Genomic DNA, 10,193 nt, shown 5'->3' with positions numbered 1-10,193 from the left:
AGACAGTCTGTCATGATTCAGTTTTATTTCTCAGTGGATAATAATGCAGGCGAGAAGACAGAGGAACAAATTTTTTTTAGGTAATAAAAGAAAAAAACTACCAACATAGAATACTGGGGGTTTTATTGTCGTTGTTTTGCAATATTAGGGATTAAACCCAGGGGTGCTTTGCCACTGAGCTACATCCCCTGTCCTTTTTATCTTTTATTTTGATACAGGGCCTTGTTAAGTTGTGGAAGTTTACCTCAAACTTGTGGTCCTCCTGTCTTAGCTGGGATCACAGGTGTACCACCATGCCCTGCTTGTCCACGTAGAATTCTGTATCCAGAAAAATGTGTTTCCAAAATGGAGTACCCTACTTCAGAGGGTTAATAAAGTTTTTACTCTTGTTAGTCTTATACATGCTAACATTCTGCACAGTGTCTATAAACAGAAATCCACTCAATAAGGGTGATTTTCTGGGAATCAAGGGCTAGTTTTTTCTGTTTGCAATATAAACACAGTGTTTGTTAACAGTAATTGGCATAGTTATTGGAAACTAAATTTTACAAGCAAGAAAAAAAAAAGAAATGGAGTACCAAAATGTTAATTACATGGGTAAAAATGTAAGATCTTAAAATACTGTTTAAAACCTTTAAAGAAAAGATAGTTGAGGCCTGGGGATGCGGTTCAAGGGTAGAAAACTTGTCTAACGTGCATGAGACCCTGGGTTGGATCCCCAGCACTGCAAAAAAAAAAAAAAAAAAAAAAAAAAAAAAAAAAAGACTGTTTAATCAAAACAAAATAAATAACAATACATTTAAGGGTTTACAACATTTATAAAAACACAAATGCATGACTGTAATAATATAAGGTTAGGAGGGGAGAAACAGACATGCACCACTCCAAGGTTCTTATGCGATACATGAAACCATATCACTGGAAGGTAGATTTGGGAAGGCTAAAGACACACAGTATAAATCCTACAGCAACCACTGAGATAACAAAATTAAAAAGTATAGTTAACAGTCAATGTAAGAGCAAGTGAAGAAGGGTGGGGGGATAGAAGAACGTCAGAACAGATGGGACAGATAGAAAACAAATAGCAAGGCAGCAGACTCAGAGCCAGGGACTGCGACAAAATCATATTAAATGTAAATGGTCTAAACATCACATTTTAAAAGCAGAGATGGTTGGGCTGGAGTTGGTTTTTGTTGTCATTGTTGTTGTTTTCGAGTACTGTATTTTTCCATATAATTGTCACCACTGCATAATCATGGTGCCCTACTTTTTCAGTTCAAAATTGGTTTATGACCTTTCATTGCATAATTACCACATGGTATAATTCTGTTTCTCACACTGCTTAAAATGTAAACAGCAGCAGTGTGTTCACCAGTGGCATATGGATGCACATTTGTCTCCTCTGCTACGAAAAGCCTAGAATTCTCCATGCTACCACATTGTGAGTATATTTCCAAAAGCTGACTTGGGTAATCTGTTTAGGGTGCTACCATCCCAACAGTAAACACATCTTACATGTGTGGTGCTGAGGACAGAGTGCCAGATAACCAAACCTGCACAAAATCTTTGGACACATAAGGTTAAATTTTGTAAGTCCATACTTCACCACGCTGCCGTAGATTTTCTCCAGTTTAACACTTTGACTATAATGCAGAAATCAGTAACGATTAATTTGGTAGTTTTTTTCAGACCAAAAAAATGTTTGCTAAATTGTCATGAAGAATGACGTGGCACTGATTTGGTCATTCAATTTTGAATGTATTCACGAGTGTTCTGTGCATCCTAATCTTACGACAAAATCAGTGTAGTAATAAATGATTTGTAAGTAATACCAGCCCAATAAAAAAAAAGTTTCACATAATGATTGCACCCCACTTTATTGCAAAAAAAGTTTTGTCATAAAATCTGCAATGATTACACAACAAAATACTGTAAGACTCAATTATTCTTTGCCACCCACAGAAATGAACTTTAAATATAAAAACATGAAAAGGATGGGAAAGGATTACTATGCTAACACTAGTCAAAAGAAAGCAAGCATTGTTGCATAAATGCGGGACAGAACTGGTTTCACAGCAGACTATCACTGGGGATGAGGAGGATCATCTCATAAAAAACAAAGGGGCCACTTCATCCAGAAGGATGTAACGACCCTATGCTTATATACCTTAATTGCCAAACAGAGGAAAGAGCAAGCACTCCTTGGCAAATAAACAAAACAAAGGGAAGTATCATGCTTAAATCCCCCCTGCTATTTCATATAAATGTGTAGGATACAAACTTTATGTGACAGATGAAGAAGCAGAAAATTGTGTCCCATAACCATAAGAAAACTAGACCCTCAGATGATCTAATCATGGAAATCAGCAGATAAAGGCTCTAAGAAAATTATTATAGTAAGCATGGTGGTACACACCTCTAATCTCAGCTATTAGGGAGGCTGAGGCAAGAGGATTGAGAGTTTGTGGTCAGCCCAGGCAACTTAGCAAGACCCTGTCTTAAAATAAAACAAAAAGGGCTAGGGATGTAGCTCAGTGGAAAAGCTCTTTCCTAACATGGGTAAGGCCTTGTGTTCAGTCTCCAGTAATGAGAAGAATGGAAGGAAGGAAGGAAGGAAGGAAGGAAGGAAGGAAGGAAGGAAGGAAGGAAGGAAGGGGAAATTTTGATGAAACAATAACAATCCATAGGTCCAAAAATTCAAGCAATCCCAAGTAGGATAAATGCAAACAAAATCACACTTAACATGATGTAGTAAAATTAATAAAAACCAAAGATTAAGCAAAAAAATCTTAAAAGCAGTCATTGGGGAAAATAAAGACACATTGCACTTAGGAGTACAAATATAAATAAATATGAGATTTTCTTCATCATTATAACATAAACTAAATATTCATTAAATGATAAAGCAGTCAAGTGTGCTATATTTGAACAATGGAATACTACTCAGCAGTAAAAAGAAATAACTAGTACAGTTTCAGCCCAAATGAACCTTTAAAAGGTTATTTTAAGTAAAAAGAGCCAGATACAAAAGACCACATATTGCATGATTTCATTTATATGAAATGTCTAGAAAAGCAAAATTGTAGAGACAGACAGCACATTAGTGGTCGCCTGTGGCTAGGGGTGGGAATTGGGATTGATCACAAATGGGTAGGAGGAATTGCTATGTGGTGTTGGAAATGTTCTAAAACTGGACTGTGGTGAAAGTTTCACAATTCTTTAAATTTACTAAAAAATCATTGAATTGTACACTTAAAATGGGTGAATTTTAGAGATGCAAATTGTATCTCAATAAAATGATTAAGGTGGTCAAAGAAGCTACTGACTTGGAAAAGATAAGTGAAAAACATCTAACTGAAAAAGTATTGTTAGCCACAATAGTAATTATTACAAACAAAGAGGAAAAGATCAACAGTACAATTGGAAAAAGATTAGAAGATGGGAATAGAAGGCAATCCTAATGACCAACAAATTTATGAAAAAATACTGCACCTAATTAATAATTGGTGAAAAAGAAATTAAAATAACAATGATGTATATAAGCTTACACTCATCTGACTGTCAAAAAAGAGTCTGACAATACCAAGTGTTGCATGGATGTAGTCATGTAGTTAAAGATGCCCAGACTCTACAACCATTAATTTCACTCCTGGGTTGAAATACAAATATGTGCAATAAGATGTATACAAGAATTTCCACACAGAGTAAACAGCTTATCATAACAAAAAAAGCTAGGCTGGGGATATAGCTCAGTTGCTAGAGTGCTTGCTTAGCATGCACAAGGCCCTGGGTTCAATCCCCAGCACCACCAAAACACACACACCCACATACACTCACAAAAGCTAGATAAAATAAAACTGAGAGGTTCTAGCATAGTCATATAATGAGATACTATACAGCAGCACAGAAGAATAAGTTAAAGCTACCTGTATCAATATGAATAAACTTTACAAAGATAAAATTGAGTAAAAAAAAAAACTAGAAAGGAAGTAATAAAACTGGGGATGTAGCACACTTGCCTAGTGTGCATAAATTCCCACCACATACACACACACACACACACACACACACACACAAAATATAGAATATATACACTACAATCCTTCATACAGTTAAAATATGTGGTGCATATGTAGCATATAATGTAGCAGAAGTATAAATGTGCCTGGGAATGATTAACTTCAGACAAGTATTTCCTCTGCAGATAGAGAGGAATGCAATAAAGGACCAGTTTAAACCATGCTTGTAATGCTTTATTTCTTAAACTGCTTGTCACTTACAGTAGTGATGGTTAAATGGTATGTGTCAATTTGTTGGGCCCTTGGCACCCAGACACTTGGTCAACATTATTCTGGGTGTTTCCATGAGAGTATTTTTGGATGAACCAGGCATGTTAGTGCACACCTGTAATCCCAGTTACTCAGGAGGCTGAGTAGGATCACAAGTTCAAGACCAGCTTCAACAACTTAGGGAGACTGTCTCAAAATAAAAAATAAAGGCTGTGCATGGTGGTGCACACCTGTAACCCCATCGGCCCAGGAGGCTGAGGCAGGAGGATCACAAGCTCAAAGCCAGCCTCAGTAAAAGTGAGGCACTAAGCAACTCAGAAAGACCTTGCCTCTAAATAAAATACAAAATGGGGCTGGGGATGTGGCTCAGTGGTCGAGTGCCCCTGAGTTCAAACCCTGGTATCCAATAAATAAATAAATAAATAAATAAATAAAATTTTACATTTTTAAAAATAAAAAAATAAAATGGGTTGTGGGGAGGTGCAACTCAGTGGTACAGCACCCCTGGGTTCAATCCCCAGTACCACCAAAAAAAAAAAAAAAAAAAAAGCCCAATAAAGCCCAGCTGCGTGGAGACCTTATGCTGACAGGCAGTGGAATAACCAGAAGCACAGGCACCATTGATGGAGTCTAGGCTGAAGTGAAGGTAAGCGCAAATACTCTGAAGGTCAGCTTTTTAAATTTTTTGTACTGGACATTGGACCCAGGGATGCTTAACCACTAAGCCACATTCCCAGCCTTTTTATTTTTTATTTTTTATTTTGAGGCAAGGTCTCGATAAGCTGCTTAGGTCCTTGCTAAGTTGTTGAGGCTGGTCTTAATCCTGCCATCCTCCTACATCAGCCTCCCAAGTCCTGCACCTAACTACATATCAGCTTTCTTAATAGTGGTTTTGCAAAGACCACAATACTGATTCCTTAGGGAAGGAAAGGCATTAAAATCACGATGATACCTCTAGCCCCAGGCCTAAGAGGAAAACTAGACCCTCAATAAATCAAGCTAAAAACTTCACAAATGCTCTGCCTTGAAATAAGGAGAGAGGGAGGGAGGGAGAAAGGGAGAGAGATCAAATTATGATTGAAAAATATTGTGCTACTTGAGAGTGAATTTTTTTTCTTTTTGTCCTCTAATGATTGAGCTTGGCAATGGAGTGTTACTAATGGCTTCCCAATTTAGTTTCAAGAGGATTGTCAGCAGGGCTTTCCAGGCCACAGAGGCTCAAGGGGACACACTGTTAGTCTGTCTCACTCCTCCCAGAAACTCAGTCTGGGTTTTATTCTAATTTCTTCTTGGTGTCATCAAAGGACTCCAGATGAGGAGATTCTGAGCTGGGGTATTTCTTCCTACCCCTCCCAGACTGATTGCACGGTTTTTCCAATACTCCATTCTCCCTGGGGCTCTCCCTGGTTGCCGCAGAGCCACAAGCGCCAGCAGGGGTCAGCAGTGTCCCACATCTGGCGGCGAGCCGCTTGCCACATGTGCTGTTTCTCCTGGCGCTGCCAGGGCTGCCTGGGAATTGGAGAGCACCTTCCTATTGAGGACTTGGCATTGCTGAACAGACTGGCCCAAGATTCCCTTCCCAGAACGTGGTGTGGGCGCATGCTCGGCAAAATCTCGGACGTGGGTGTGGCTCTATAATGCAGACATCAGCAATGCCAACTCACCATCTGGTTTTCTACCGGCAGGTTTTTATGTGTATTGGCACGTGCAACTTATTGTGTAGGTCTGGTTGTCAGAGGCCGTGTGCCTTGGATTCGCCTTGCTGAAAGTTTCCCACAGACCAGGGATGTCTGGATTCCCCGGCACCCAGGCTCTCTAGGAGGGGCGCTTTGCTCTTTCGCCCTAACAGCCTGGGTGCAGCGCTCGCAAGGATGCTTTGGGGGATGGAATTCTCTCCTGCGGCCCAAGGTCCACAACCAACGTATCCGCAGCCACTGCCTCTCAGGAGAAAGCCTTGCCCTGTTTCTAAATTCCTTCTCAACCTTGGCCTCTCCGAGCTCCAGTTCTTTTTGGCTCCTCTGGATCTCGTGGCGGCCGAGCTCCACAGCGCCCCCCACTGCCCAGGGCAGTTGGAGGCACCACGTTCAGGATTCTGTGTCTTCGTTCTTGCTCCTCAATCTCTGCACTCCACTAAGGTGGTGCGGCGGGCAGAGCCTATGAGACGTGAACTGTCGGGAGTGAGGCTGGGCGGGAAGGGGATTCGGATCTGTAGCTGAGACTCCCTGGCCTAGACTTTCCACCCACCGTTGCTGTGACAGGCAGATGCCTGCTTTCCACCTGCCTTTGGAAAGGAGGACTTTGGCAAGGCCTGGGCACCTGGCCTGCTTCCCCAGGAGTAGAGTTACAGCAGCTGATCTAGGGAACAGGTGTGGGCTCTGGGTTACAGCTGCTGCTGAGCACATCTGTACTCACAAGGAGGAGGCAGCAACTGCAGCAGGGCCCATCAGTCACTCACACAGTGCCCAGAGCTGGGGGGAGGGCGTCCTGAAAGAGCCAAGGGTGAAAGAAACTTGGGGAAACTGGGATCAGCATTCACAGAGCATCTTTCTTCTAAAAATCCCAAAGAAGAGCAAGGTTTCCCAAAGTCAGCCTGGCAGGCCGGTAACAAGGAGCAGGAGGGTTGGTTTCTCTTCTTCCTTACTCCCCAGCCCTTGGGCTGCAGCCAGCTTCTCTTCCTTCCTGCTCAGCTCAGCTTTGCAGGGTGGAACTCAGAATCCTGGTTCTCCCAGAAAGCCAGGAGGGAAGTGCTCAGAAGAATGGCTCTTTAGACATGCAAATGATTCTTGGCATTTTAGAGTCTCAAACTACAGAATCCATTGAAAGGAGAAGGGAATATTTGGGGATCCTGGACTGAGCTGGGCACTGGTCCTAGGCGTTACCTACATCATCTCATCTAATCCTCCCAGCAACTTGGCCACATAGGACTTGTCAGGGTCATTTCTGTTTCACAGGAGAGAAGGCAAGGTTATAGATGGCACAATTAGGATGCCCCAAATGCGGAGCTTGGTTGCACCCCTGACTCCAAAGCCTGAACACTATCCACTGGCCCACACTGCCTCGGGTTTCCCAGGCCTGATAAATCTGACATCTGGGCCCCATTCTTTCCTGCATACGGACACTCCTGCCTAGCCCCACCCCATCCATTTGTGCTCACCTCTACAGCCTATTTCATCTCATCTCCTTTGACAATTCAGTCTTTTTTTTTTTTTTCTTTTGGTACTAGGGATTAAACCCAAGGATGCTTAACCACTGAGTCACATTCCCAGCCCTTCTTTTTATATTTTATTTATTTAGAGACAGGTTCTCTCTGAATTGCTTAGGGCCTCCCTAAGTTGCTGAGGCTGAACCTGAGATCCTCCTGCCTCAGTCTCCCAAGGCACTGGGATTACAGGTATGCATCACTGTGCCCCATGACAATTCAGAGTCTTGATATCGCCTTTGACAATTCCTATCATCCTCCACCACCCCACCCAAGGGGGACATCACAGTTTAAATTCTTATGGAACTGACACCCACACCCACCTTGCCCACTGCCTCTGGGCACCTTCACCCAGCATTCTCTTCCTCTGTCCATACCTACCCTCGTCGGGCATGCTAGGCAAGTGCTCTGTCACTGAGCCACAACCCCAACCTGAGATTCTTCTCTCTTAGTGTTTTAAGAATATTTATTGAACCGGACATGGTGGTGCACACCTGTAATTCCAGCAGCTCAAGGAGCTGAGGCAGGAGGATGGTGAATTCAAAGCCAGCCTCAGCCACTTAGCAAGGCCCTAAGCAATTCAGTGGGATCCTGTATCTAAATAAAATACAAAATAGGGTTGGAGATATGGCCCAGTGGTCAAGTTCTCTGAGTTCAATCTCTGGTACCAAAAAAGAATATTTATTAATACAATTGTATTTTTAATAATGTAATAACTGAATACAATCTCTATGTGCTAAATAAACTCACAGAAACAGCTCCCTTGATGACGTTCCCTAGAAGTAACAACTGCTATCATTTTGTAGTGTCTTTACAGACTTAAAAAATGTGTTTATAAGCCAGGTGTGGTGGCACAGTCCTGTAATTTCAGCTACCCAGAAGGCTGGGGCAAAAGATTATAAATTCAAGACCTGCCTGGACAACTTAGCAAGGCCCTGCCTCAAAATGAAATTTTAAAAAGGCCTGAGGATGTAGCTCAGAGGCAGAATGCTTCTGAGTTCAATCCCTAGTAACACACACACACACACACACACACACACACACACAGAGAGAGAGAGAGAGAGAGAGAGAGGAGAGAGAGAGAGAGAGAGAGAGAAGAGAGAGAGAGAGGAGAAAGAATCTAGCTTGGGTTCTGCTCTCTGTCCTTTGGGCAAAAATAGTTATATACTTTATAGGATCCAAGCAAACCAAAACTCTGGGATTCTTTGTTTAAAATGATGAAGAATTTGAAAACTACCAGCATTAAACCAAGCAGAGAGCACTTTTAAGCATAGGGCACATATGACTGCACAGATCACATGCCCATGATGCTGGCCCTGCCATGACTCTACAGAGACCTGCTGACTGTTGCACTGGCTGTGTCCTGGATTCTTTGAGTCAATGCATCCCCTGTTCTGACAATGAACATTCCTGTCTCAGCCTCCACATTGGATCTTGTCCCCTGATTCTGCACCAGCCTGCCCCAGCCTCATTCTCTGTTCCAAGGCCAGACTGTTGGGCATTTCACCACATGCAAACTCATACGGTACATGCTTGCTGGTCAGCATTGCTTTGGAGGGACCCACAAAGATAGAGCACAGAGTTGAACAATGACATTCCTGTGCCTTGGGTAGAAAGTCTCTCTGGAGATAAGACAGCACAGAAATATCAACCTGAGTTCCAGTTACAGCCTTGACACTTAATTTGCTCTGTGTCCTTAATTGACAAGTTGCTGAGCATGTTGCCACTTCAGTTTCATATCCATTTGGAGAGGGTGGGATTAGACAGTCTTTAAAACCACTCTCAGCTGGGCATGATGGCACACACCTGTAATCCCAGTAACTAAGGAAGCTGAGGTAGGAGGATCACAAGTTCAATGCCAGGCTCAGCAACTTAACGAGACCCTAAGCAACTTAGCAAGACTGTCTCAAAATAAAAATAAAAAGGGTTGGGGATATAGCTCAATGGTAAAGTATCCCTAGGTTCAACTCCCAAACAAAACAAAACCACTCCCAGTTCTAAAAGTCTGTATTTAAGTGATTCTAAGAGACTATGATAATAGTTTTGTGGGGATTGTTTGTTTTGTTTTGTTTTGTTTGCAGTGCTGTGAATTGAACCCAAAGCTTTATGCATGCTAGACAAGCACTCTACAACTGAGCCACATCCCCAGCCCTAACTAAAGTTTCTTGAGCAATTACCATATGCCATTTACAAGCTCATTTTATGTTCATAACAATTCTATGAGGCAGATACTTATTCCCATTTTACAAATGAGGAAAGATGAAACTTAGATTAAAACATGAATGAGAAAACTTTGGAAATGGTCTCAAACTTGGTTATGGTGGTGACTACACAACTCTGCAGGTTTGCTACAAGTCACAGAGTTGTACATTTTATGATGGGGGTTAAAATTAAGGTATGTAAGTTATACCTCAGCAAAGCTGTTGAAAAGAAATAAAGAAATCCACCAAATCTAGTTCATGATAGGGCCCTTTCCCGCCACCCCACAATGCACTGGACCATCATCCTCTGCAAGTCTCTGAGTATTGTCCTTGAGAGAAACAGACTCAGGAGCCAGACAGTTCAGGTTCAAATCCTAGCTCTCACACTTACCAGCTTTGACACCCAAACAAGATACTGGACCTCAATTCCTTCACCATAAGATGGAGATAAAAATGAGAATGATGGTCGGGCTTGGAGGCGTGCTTCTGTAGTTACAGCTACTC

This window comes from Sciurus carolinensis, chromosome 12 (assembly GCF_902686445.1).
Source record: "Sciurus carolinensis chromosome 12, mSciCar1.2, whole genome shotgun sequence".
Lineage (NCBI taxonomy): Eukaryota > Metazoa > Chordata > Mammalia > Rodentia > Sciuridae > Sciurus > Sciurus carolinensis.
This window is presented reverse-complemented; position numbering follows the sequence as displayed.